The sequence below is a fragment of the Coptis chinensis genome, chromosome 6 (assembly GCF_015680905.1).
Source record: "Coptis chinensis isolate HL-2020 chromosome 6, ASM1568090v1, whole genome shotgun sequence".
In the NCBI taxonomy this organism is placed as follows: domain Eukaryota; kingdom Viridiplantae; phylum Streptophyta; class Magnoliopsida; order Ranunculales; family Ranunculaceae; genus Coptis; species Coptis chinensis.
Genome location: NC_141461.1, coordinates 88,677,737 through 88,690,811, shown reverse-complemented (window position 1 = coordinate 88,690,811; position 13,075 = coordinate 88,677,737). Strand labels below are relative to the sequence as shown.

Genomic DNA, 13,075 nt, shown 5'->3' with positions numbered 1-13,075 from the left:
CTGTGTAAACTCATGAACACAACATTTTTGCTTGATAGAACCTTGAAAGATTAGAGGAAATTGGTCAGCGAGTAGCTTAATCCCGAGCCATATGTCCGTCCAAAACAAGGATTTATGCCCATTATCAACACTGAAATTCACTCCACGTTTGAAACTCGGTAACACCTTCAGAATTCCTCTCCAAAGGCTGCATCCATAAGGTTCTCACTAATCACATCACGCCAAAGAGAACCTTCTTCCACCATATATCTCCGTATCCATCTTCCAAGTAAAGCATGGTTCATGTCTACAAGTGAATGTAAACCGAGCCCCCTTTCATCAGATGAACTCCAAATAAAGTCTCGGATCAATCGCTCAATATTTGCAGCGACGCCTTTAGGAATAATAATTAAAGACTAATATATACTTTCTTCCATACGATCTTGAACAATATATACTAATTTATCTTTTATTGGAAATTGACTAATTCACTCTTATATGCAGAGACAATTTAAAGTTGCATACAAAATACACATTTGCAGACCTGGATAATGGCTCAAGAAGTTACCCGCAATTTGTCCACAACATAAATCAACAAACTTTACAACAAGAATGTTAAAATGCCATGGGGGGAAGAAAAATATATTGTTACTGAGCTTCCTTATCAACAAGACTTTTGATAGTCCTGATGTCAGAAGATTGATCATGGGATAAAGACAAGGAGAATTAGGATTTAGGATTTACCAGATGCTTTCATGAGCTTAACAGCCTATAATACAAATTACAAACTCACACTTCAGTAAGGAAGTCTGGTGTTTCACTTCTTCGCTCTCCTTGTTCTGATGCCTCCTGCAATCCACAGATAAAGAAGCTTCCATTTTAGGATATAGTGACATACCGACATGGTCTAGTTAACTCATATGTTAATATATAAATCAGACAGGTTAATTTTTTTGGAGCGGAGTGTTGACAAATTCCAAACTACAACTTTCGAAGGATCATGAATTACAAACCTTCAACTTCCTCAAACTGAAATTCCTTGACCAGTTCAGCAGCGGCATGGTACTGAAACCTGGAAAATTTATTAAAAGTTGGAATCAATATAAAACAAATCAACCTGAAAGTAACCACTTAAGGACCAAATGAGAGACAGATAGATGCATAGCTTTCTCAATAATTTAGCCACATCTTATATTTATATATATATATTGTCTATGATCATACATGCAAAGCAATCAATATCAACAGAAAATATTATATACTGAGAGCAGCTCACCCCTTAAAGGCTTACCTTTCATATCGTCTAATAAGAAACATTTAAAAGCCTTCCCTTTTCTATCAATTTTTGAAAGAAACTTGACCTTAATTTTACTACTCATATAGGCATAGCCATGACGACAAACGTGCCATATTAACTCATATAAGATAGTCAAAAATTGTTTACGGCTATAAGGTGATTCACGTAGACAATAAACTTTTTTCTTCTCAATCAACTTATAGAATGAGTTTGTCCTTTACTTTTTTAAGAGCATAAACAATGAATTGGAAAGTCCTTATCTACTCCTCTACAGACCATCTTAAAACTATGTAATTATGTATAAAGTACACATCTCGTGCTTACGAAAACTGCAAAATTATACAGGTCTAGAACAATGACAGTTTTAGGGTGTCCAATATGCCAAGTAATTTTCACAACTTGTCCAAGTAATTTCCACTTACCTTGCAACAGACATGAGAAATCTTTAAGATAGAACTTATCCAAATCAGATCATCTTTAGATCAACAAGAAAACTATTTCTCTGACGTATCTAGAAAATTTTGTTTAACTGAAATGCCTATATTTGTAAGTTTTCAATATGCATTGTGCTTCATATCAAGGATTTTCAAAAATGTGGTCAACCACATAAATGGTCCTATCTCTGAGTTGGCCAACCATATACAGTTTTATGGGTTTGTAAGGTGTTGACAAATCTCTAAGCCAAGAATGAAGCAAAGCAGAATGGTTTACTAGCATAACTGCATTAGAAGCATGACAAGAGAAAACATGAGTTTATTCATTTACCTATTGGAAAAGTCCACCTTAAGTTCATCGTCAGCTGCGTTCTTGGTAGCTTCAACTAACACAGTAACAATTTCCGACTTCCTAGTACTGGCCATAACACAATCATACTCGGTTGGGATAACTATGGCAAAGAAATTATCGCTTAGCTCACTCAAGCAAATCTTTTCGACAGCAGCAAGCACTATTCATTGTTTTAGTGCACCAGTTTCTGGGTCAACGATGTATAAGGCAAAATCAGTAATTAACAAAACAAGCCTCTTCATCTTTCCTGATCCAGTGAACTTCAAAACCTTACCTGCAAAAAGAACTTTCCGATCACCTGGAGAAACAAAAAAGTGAAATTTAGTACATAAAACAAGATTTATTCACTTTAAAACTATGTTACGTGAACACACCATAGTTTGAAAATAATCTGTCAGATATGTATCCAAGTGGACGTGTCGGACACAGATCGGACACATGTTGTATGTGATATACCATATACCTCAAATTTTTATATTTTGCAGTGTCAGACACTTCGTATCCATGTCGGATATGGACACATCTATCCGTGTCAATGTAACTTAGCTTTAAAAGTATTGATCTGCAGTTCATGACGACGCTTTCCCAAAGTAGCAACCCTAATACTGGTAAACATGGTACAGTTGCTCTTTTAAATGGTCACAAACAAAGATTAATCTGTGAAAATGCTTCCCTTACTTAATTTGTCCTTATAACCTAACTTGAATATCTTTTTTGGACCGGTCGAATTACTGCAAGAATCAGTCTACACTCCACAGTAGACATGGCCAAACCATCTCAATCAGTTCACTCACGGTTGTAACCTATTGGGACTCTCTACACTTTCCCTATGCACTCATTCATAGTTATATCATTCCTAGACCTACCAGGCTACCACTCATTATCCTTTGTCCACTTCTCTGCTCTTGTTACTAATAGCCCAGTAAGAGAAGTCAGCCCCAATAGCACAGTAACACTGTAACAGAAGTTACCTACATAACAGTTTTCAATTACAGCCATATTTGATTTTCACCAACTCTGTAATCTACAGCAGGATTGGCAACCGCCTTATGCTTCCTTTAATTGCTATATATGAGTGATTTTCTCTCTAACAGAAATATAGAAAATGAATGAACTGCTCTTCTCTTGAGAATTTTTGTTCATCTTCCAGGAGTTTATTATGATATCAGAGCTTTATTCGCCTCACAGCACCTGATCTCGATCTCTCTTCCGCCTAATCAGCTGAGTAAGCTTCCTTCAAAGTTCTTTGTATCTTTCAAATGGATTTGATGATTCTTGTTAAAAATTTTTTAATTGTACTTTTTGATCGGTAAAATTCAATTTTCTTCATTCAATATTGAACCCATATACATATACATACTACATAAATGATCGCAGGTAGCAAGAAGCTACTAGATCCTACATATATACCCATACAACCTCAAAGTACAAGAGAGTCCCAATTACAAATAAAGTCATAGTAATCCACTCCTTGAAAGCTTGGAGACGCATTTGCCCAATCAAACTTAAATAAGTTTTCTGCTCAAATATAATATCAGCAAATATTCATGGCTCGTTATCTTTATGCTCTGATTATCGTATCTATCTCTCCAAGTTTCAAATCAGAATCTCTTAAATCCGTTTTTGTGTGGCTCAAACTTCAAACTAATTAATCTGTTTCAGTAGATATATTTTTTTGCACGCAAGTAGATATATTGTTGCAGTAGATATATGATTTCATAGAAACCCCCTTTTTATCTCTATCTTCTCTTTGTTCCCTCTAAATTAAAATCTACATCATACCCATTATCATGTCTCAAACCACTGCCAATTCATCCAACACAGCTGGAAATACACAACTTCCCTCAACTTCAACACAAATTCCTGTTTTATTCGCCAATCCAAGTTTCCTACCAATGCCAGTTCCACCTCAAAACCCATCTTTCCCCACTCAAAACATTGCTCTCTTGGTTTCAACAAGCTCACTAGTGACAACTACCATCTATGACAATCACTTTTCTTACCCATTCTAAGAGCTTAAAATCTCATTGGTTTGACAGATGGCTCTGACCCACCTCCATTGAGATATTTGCTTGATGAATCAGGTCTTCCAACAACTATCTCAACCCAGCTTATACAGAATGGTTAAAACGTGATCAAACCCTTCTAATATCATTTAATGCTACTATCTCCAAATCTATATTACCGTATATTCTTGGAACTTCTTCCTCCCAAAACCTGTGGTTCACTTTGGAAAAAAAAAATCCTTTTCAACAAGATCCCACAACAATTAACAGAGAAATAAACTCCACGAACTCAAGAAGGGAAACTCGTCTATTAGTGAGTATCTTCAACTAATCAAGCAGATTGTAGACACTCTTGCTGCCTCAGGAAAGATCTTAGATGATGGGGATATCGTTTACTACATGTTGAAAAGCCTTACAATATCCCTTTTGCACATCTGTACGAGTGTAATCCAGTTAAATCTGACAAACTCCATGGCTTACTTTTAAGCGAGGAGCTCAATATTTCAGAAAGTAACATATCACTTCTACAACCAGAACCTCAGTCCTCACCCATAAAACCAGGACTTCTCATAACTCACCACAATCTTACTCTCAATGTGGTAGAGGTTCAGGTCGATCAAACAATAGATGAAGAGGAAGAGGTAGATCTTTTAATCGAGGTTCACCATCAGATTACCTCAGCCAATTACTCCTCAAATTTGTGGAAAAACTAGCCACCATGCTGTAGACTGTTGGCACATGATAAATCATGCTTATATCGGCAAGCAACCTCCCCAAATGCTACAAGCTTGGTAATGCTACTTTGACTCACTCTAATTCCACATTTCTTTTGACTAATGTTCTAAATGTGCCTTCCATCTCTGACAACTTACTTTGTGTTCACCAGTTTGTTTCTGACAACAATTGTTCCTTAACTTTTACCAAGGACTTTTCCTCTGTGCAGGACAATACCTCTCAGAGAATTCTTTTCCAAGCCAAGTCTGATCAAGGCCTCTACCCCTTCACTATTAACTTCTTCAAGTCAACTCAACAAGATCCAGCACCTACATCACACTCAGATTCCAAAGAAATCAAGACCTCTTCTGATATATGGCACTCTAGGTCAGGCCATCCTTCTCTTTCTACTTTGAAACATGTAATAAATAGCTTTGGTCTTCCATTGACTGGGGGAAAAAGTATACCATCCTTCAGTAATCCTTGACAATTTGGAAAGGGTACTAAACTAAGGTTCGTTTTACTATTCCATGCTCAAGAGCTACTGATATAGATTAAACTGGCGAAAACTTCAATTTATTAAATCTACTCTTGAATTAAACAAAACAAAGAAACCTAAAAGACAACTCTTTTATTGAATCTCACAAATCATAAACATCAACTTTGAAGAATCCTAATTGCAAGCCTCGTATTGATACTAATAACAATAAAGCAACAACTAACTAGTGGGCTCACGACCCATGGGCTTGACCACCGAACCTATAGGCGCACGCCCATAACACTTCACAGATAAACTAATGCTCTGCATCACTCTCTCCGGGTTGAAAAGAGGTCGTCCTCGAGCTACAATGGTGGTGCATTTGAAGTCGGGAAGACAGACAAAGCTTCATGCTGGATATCTGGAATATGGTCAGATGGCTTGTTAGAAACACTTTCAAACAGTAGTTAAAGCAGGAGGAACGCGGTTACCAGTTGCAGGCGGACTGTCTTCTGAAGAATCACTGTCAGAAGAGAGTGAAAGAATATCACTACCATGCCGCCTTAGTGGTGGGGGAAGAACTTGATCTCGCCTAGCTTGTCAAGGGGGAACACGCTGATTATGAGGAGGTTGACCACCCCTTCCTCTATTCGCACTGTCATGACCACGCCCTCTTTGAGCCATGCAATGGCCAATACCAAGATGGTTCGGCTGAAGGAAAGGACCCTCTTGCACGTTATTTGTTGGCTGATGTTGCCCTACACTACAGGATGCACTTGATGTTGTGCAATAACTTGATATCTCGGAGGAGGAACAAATCGCTCCAATGGCTGGATTGGTGGTAAACCCAGTTCCGAATTAGGTTTTCCCCCACGCTAAGGAGGAATAACAGCTGGAAGATTAAAAGGTTCATGAACTAGTGTAGGAACCTCAACTAGGTGGCCATGCTGGAGCCATCGTTCAACTCGTTTCTGGCCTTCTGTTGCAGTTGTATCAAGAAGATCTGGAAGAGGAGTTGAGTTAGCAAACCGAACATCACAAGGACGTGGTAGTTGATGCTGCTGCGTAATATGTTCTAGCAAGACAACTGGAATAATTGTGTCTGCTGGAATAACTAGCAATATCTGTGGGTGCTGGAATAATTGGAGTGTCTGCTAGTGTGGTAGTAGTGACCAAGGTAGGATCTGAGATTACTGTAGTCACAATAGGCGCACCCACTATTTCAAGACCCTGCGGTGCTGGAGCAGTCTGAAGATGAGAAACTTCTTGTTGTGGACAGAATGATAGAGGAGGCATGTATCCCAGATTCGGGTTTGGCGCATAAGGAGGAACATAATGATATTGACTAAGGTTCCAAGACTGATAATAAGGAGAAGAACCCTGATACATCATTTGTTGCTGATAGAGATCTGGATAATAGCCGAATGGCATAGATACTGGCGGTGTTTGAAAACTTTGAGAGGGCACCATTAATGGTGGAACTTGTGATGGTTGCTGAAAAGGTAAACTAACTTCTGGAGAAACCCTAGAATTTTGTTGTTGGGCAACTAGAAGCGCATTCAATGATTCTTACATAGCTTCAAACTTGACATTTAAACCCAGATAGTTTTCTTCTAGGTGTTCCATCTCTGGTTTCTTGATATACGGCATAAAAATTAAAATTTTGATCTTGAAAGAAGACAAAGACAGAAAATTAATTTTCAGGTGAATAGTAATGCGTGAATAGTGTTCCTAATGAACAGTGTTTTCAGTGAACAATACTCGATAAATAGTAACACGAAAAATTAAAACGAATGAAAAGAAAAAGGAAAATTGAATTTTACTCGAGAACAATTCGTGCTCTGATTGAATTGTAGATTAAACCTGGCAGAAGCTTCAGTTTATTAAATCTACTTTTGAATTAAACAAAACAAATAAACCTAAAAGACAACTCTTTTATTGAATCCCACAAATCATAAACATCAACTCTGAATAACCCTAATTGCAGTCTTTTCTTTATACTAATAACAATAAAATAACAACTAACTAGTGGGCTCACGACCCATGGGCTTGACCACCGAACCTATAGGCGCACACCCATAACACTTATGCTCTGCATTAGCTATTGCTCCAGTAAATTTTATATCAGGTCATAAATATTGTATTCATTTGTGGATGACTGCTCTCATTAGTGTTGGATCTATCCTCCTCTCTATACTAAAACCAAATTCTCCACTGTTTATTCATTTTAAATCCTTTGTTGAATCCTTTGTTTATTCATCGTTCCACTAAAACCATACAGAGTGACAATGGTAATCAATATAGCAGTACCCATTTCATTTTTTTTCTCTATTGAAATGGCAATATGCATCAACACTCCTGCCCCCACACACAAGAACAAGACGGACTGGGTAAGAGAAAGCACAGTCACTATTCGGTTTATATCTTTCAAACTACTGCATATCTAATAAATCTACTTCCAACAAAGACAATTCCTATCAATCACATTTGCAAAAGCTTCTCCATCAACTTCCCAAGTACTCCTTTCTTGAAGTATATGGTTGCATGACTACATGTCATTTCCCTGAATTAGACCTTGAATATTTCCCTGGATTAGACACCACAAACTACAAGCTAGGAGCCATGAATATTTTTTTTATAGGTTATTGTACTCGACACTCAAGATACAAATGTCTTGATCCTTCAAAAGAAAGAATATACCTCTCACGACAAGTCTTTCAAAGATTCTCATTTACCGGTCAAATCTCAATATGGTTTATTAATATAGAACCAACCAAGAGAAAGTAGGATAATGTGTCCTACTAGTACAACGACAAAGAAATCAAAGAAAGACAATCACCTCTATAATGCAAAAAACTTATAGATAATAGATTCGTATAGATAATAAAAAAATTTCTTCTCAATCAACTTATAGAATTAGTTTGTCCTTTACTTTTTTATAGCATAAACAATGAATTGAAAAGTCCTTAGCTACACCTCTACAGACCATCTTAAAACTATGTGGTTATGTTATGTATAAAGTACAGATCTCATGCTTACAAACATTGCGAAGTCATACAGGTCTAGAACAATTCCAGTTTTAGGGTGTCCAATATGCCAAATAATGTCCACAACTTACATAGAACCACATACGTTGCAACTTACATGAGAAATCTTTAAGACGGAACTTATCCAGATCAGATCATCTTAAGATCAACAATAGAACTATATCTCTGACATATTTGGAATAATCTGTTTAACTGAAAAGGCCTATATTTGTATGTTTTCAATATATATGTGTTTCATATCAAGTATTTTCAAAAATGTGGTCGACCACATTAAATGGACCTGTCTCTGAGTTGGCCAACCATGTACGATTTTATGGCTTTGTAAAATGTTGACAAATCTCTAAGCCAAGAATGAAGCAAAGCAGAATGTTTACTAGCATAACTGCATAAGAAGCATGCCAAGAGAAAACACAAGTTTATTCATTTACCTATTGGAAAGGTCCACCTCAAGTTCATCGTCAGCTGCGTTCTTGGTGGCCTCAACTAACACAGTACCAATTTCCAACTTCCTAGTACTGGCCATGAGACAATCATACTCAGTTGGGATAAGTACGACAACAAATTATTGCTTAGCTCACTCAAGCAAATCTTTTCGACAGCAGCAAGTGCTATTTGTCGTTCTAGTGCACCTGTTTCTGGGTCAACAATGTATATGGAAAAATCAATAATTAACAAAACACGCCTCTTCATCTTTCCTGATCCAGTAAACTTCAAAACCTTATCTGCAAAAAGAACTTCCTGTCACCTGGAGAAACAAAAAAGTAAAATTTAGTACATTGAACAAGATGTGATCACTTGAAAAGTATTGATCTGCAGTTCACGAGGACGGTTTAACAAAGTAGTAACACTAATACTGGCAAACATGGTACAGTTGCTCTTTTAAAAGGTCACAAACAAAGAGTATTCTGTGAAAATGCTTCCCCTACTTAACTCGTCCTTATAACCTAACTTAAATATCTTCTTTGGACCAGTCAAATTACTGCAAGAATCAGTCTACAGTAGACGTGGCCAAACCATCTCAATCAGTTATTCACAGCTGTAACCTATTGGGAGTCTCTACGCTTTCCCCGTGCACTCATTCGTAGTTTTATCCTTCCTAGACCTACCACTCATTATCCTCCATCCACTTCTCTGCTCTTGTTCTTAATAGCCCAGTTAAGAGAAGTCGAACCCCAATAGCACAGAAACAGAACTTAGACCTACATAACAGTTTTCAATTTACAGCCATATTTGGTTTTAAGTTTTTCACCAACTCCGTGAGCTTACAGCTGGATTGCCAACCGCCTTATGCTTCCTTTAGTAACTATATATGATTGATTATCTCTGTAATAGAAGAACATTATGATATCGGAGTTTATTATGATATCGGAACTTTATTCCCCTCATGGCACCTGATACCGATCTCTCTTCCGCCTAATCAGCTGAGTAAGCTTTCTGAAAGTAACATATCAATTCTACAACCAGAACCTCAGTCCTCACCCATACAACCAGAACTGTTCATAACTCGCCAACATCTTACTCTCAATATGGTAGAGGTTCAGATCGATCAAACTATACATGAACAGGAAGAGGTAGAAGTAGATCATTTAATCGAGGTTCGCCATAAGATACTTCAGCACCACTTACTCACCAAACAATCGAAATGGGAATCCTTTCTTCTATAATCTAACACCAACACAACCAACAGGCCTATCTGCCAACTTTGTGGGAAAACTGGCCACCTTGCTGTAGATTGTTGGCACAGGATGAATCATGCTTATATCGGCAAGCAACCTCCCCAAATGCTACAACTCTACAAGCTATGGGTACAAACAGAGCTTCCATTCCATCATCTTATACATCATGGTTGGCCAATACAGGGGCCACAATTCATGTCACCACTCACCAATGATATCTACAATCTCTCACTATACTGTGAATATCCAGGCCCTGAGCAAGTATTTGTTGGCAATGGTTAACCTCTACCAATCTAACACACTGGTAATGCTACTGTCACTCACTTTGTTTTGAATAATGTTCTAAATGTGCCTTCCATTTCTGACAACTTACTTTGTGTTTACCAGTTTGTTTCTGAAAACAATTGTTCCTTAACTCAACAAGATCCAGCACCTACATCACATTCAGATTTCATAGAAATGAATACCTCTTCTGACATATGGCACTCTAGATTGGGTCATCCTTATCTTACTACTTTGAAACATGTATTAAATAACTCTGGTCTTCTGTTGACAGATACAAAGATATACAATCCATAGAACGGAAGAGGGTTACCTAGTTTCTTCTTCTTTACTCGGTTGTTTCAATTTGAACTCTTCTTATCGACATTTCCGACGGAGGAATCTCTTCTTCTGTCGAATCGGTTAGTTATTGGCCCGAGACGGTCCAATCAGCGAGTTGAATCAGTGTATTGTTTGTCATCCAACTTGCAAATTTGAGTTTGAGCACATTTTAAAACTAAAAAACTATAACTCACCAGCCCAAATGATCAATTCAAATATATTTACATATTACGACATGATGTACTTAAACCAACTAATAAATTACGTAGTGAAAAAATAAGCCTATACTGAAAAGTAAGCTATGGCCTATGGTACATTCGTATTTCAAGGGTTTGTTTGTTTTGTTTTTTAATATTCGCTGAAACATAAGTTTTGAGCGTTCAGGGACGGTCGAAAATCCCTCTTGAATGCTGAATTTGTTTCCTTCTCTAATAGCCGCTAGATGGGGAGAAAGAGAGAAATCGAGAGAATCAAGAAGTTGTTTTCGAAACTGATGGGGGTACAAGGTTAAAGATGATGCCTTACCTGCGTGCAAAAGAAACAAGGTTGAAGACGATGGAATTTAGTCAGCTACTTCATGAAGGTCATTGGCTTCTTCCTGATACTTTTACTCACGTAATACAAGCTGATGATATAGACATGCTCTTCGTCTGGTCATAGAGTTTGGTGCCATGACTTGCATGGGATTTTCTCGGTGGCTTCAGCTCACGAAGAAATCAGAGTTAAAAGGAATAAATTGGGGAAAATAATCTTACGAAAAAGCTCTCCTGCGGCTGAAAGCAGTGCTCCTCTCTTCCCCCCTTTTTTCTCTACTTTCAAATTTTGAATTCGTATCTTGTCTGAGGAATTTATACCAAAAAATCTTCTCTTCTTTCTAAGCTAACGTATCAATAGTGTGAGTTGTTATACTGTTCCTGTGGAAGACTGAGTTGGTTATTTCAAAGACATTCTCCTCCTCCTCCCCACTCTTACCTTCAGTTCATAAAAGGTATCTTTGTGATGACTGATCTACTGAGAATTAGTCTCAGAGGTGAGACATCAGGTTCGAACTCAAGATTAAAAATAGAGAACAGATGCAGCAGCTGTTCTGCTCCAAAGAAAGGAAAGTTATTGATATTAAATGCAAAAATCCTGTGATTGGAGGAGGAAGGAACGAACACCCTAGTGGGTAAGTTATATGGGGAACGGCATATAGAAGTGAATGAAGTAGCTGAAGAGCTACATACGTGTTGGCAAACGACTAGCAAGACTAAAGTGAATGAAGTAGCTGAAGAGCTACATACGTGTTGGCAAACGACTAGCAAGACTAAAGTGGAACTCATCACAAGAGGTACATACAAACTTCAGTTTGAAGATAAAGCGGAATATGATTATGTGCGAAAAAATGGACCATGGCTAGTACATGAATTTATAATGTCAATGAAGAAATGGAGGCCAATGGGTAATGGAGATGAGGAGCTAGCTTTTGATTTTGTAAAATTCTGGGTACAGATTTATGGGATTCCAGCTGAGAGAATCAATGCTGAGAATGTTCTAAGCGTGGGAAATAGCTTGGGTAAAGTGAAAGCCACTGATCTTCCTTGCTCAGCTGAGTTCAAGGTCCCAGTAGCCAGAGTTCGGGTGAAGATGGATATAAAAGAACGCCTTCTGAAAGGTTTAAGCGGGTGAGGTGTTTCTGGTGACTTTTAAATATGACAAACTGGACATATTCTGCTAATTTTGTGGGAGGATTAGACATGATTTCTATTTGTGTCAACTGAAAGAGAAGTATCGAATTAATATGCTGAAGTGCGGAGGCTCTCCTAGGGACATTAAACACAATTTCTCCTTCATGATGAGAGCAACAGTGTTCTATAATGGGCTGGTGTATCCAACTCCTACATCGGTAATAATTTCTGGAAGACCACAGAAACCGGTTTGATCAAATTCCAGCTAGATTCAAAGGTGGACGGAGCCATTGGAGTTGAACCGGAGCTGGGATTCTGGCAACTCCACCAAGATCAAAACACGTGGCAAAGGATCTGTTGGATCTCGCTCGGATAGGGACAGCGCTTGTCAGGCTCCAACGGCTATCTCTGGGCAAGGTACAGAAGATGGGCCTAGATCAGTAGGTACAGGAGGAGGCTCTGGGTCCACATGTGCTGGATCGGACAGCTTTTCTTCGGGCCCAAATGCACTGGGCCCAGAAAGTGCAAGTAGCTGCGTGAGTAACTATAGTGGATCCGGAATGGAATTGAACCGGATTGGGGCCGTTGGGCTTCTGGTGGTTGCAGGCTCAGTATTGGGCAATCCAAATATGGAAATGGAGATGGGCATCACGGATATGGATGTGGGTATGGGTAGAACAAGCATGGATGTGGGGAATCCAGTTGGGTTGGGTGTCGAATGCGGGATTATGGTTCTGCATAAAGGACTTGTAGGTGCAGGCGAGCTGGAGAGTGAAAGTAATCATGAAAAGGCTATATCTAGCCATTCATATCCTCCGAGTT

At 38.3% G+C, this 13,075-nt stretch overlaps 1 pseudogene across 1 annotated transcript; it reads right to left on the bottom strand.

Annotated features, from left to right (window-relative positions):
* Positions 1-429: 429 nt before the first annotated feature.
* Positions 430-12,599, bottom strand: LOC147495214 (uncharacterized; annotated as a pseudogene). Its single transcript, XR_015197353.1, has 5 exons — positions 11,112-12,599; positions 8,736-9,052; positions 2,042-2,360; positions 993-1,051; positions 430-828 (listed from the first exon to the last, which is right to left on the bottom strand). The product of XR_015197353.1 is annotated as an uncharacterized LOC147495214 (transcript).
* Between the last annotated feature and the right edge of the window lie 476 nt (positions 12,600-13,075).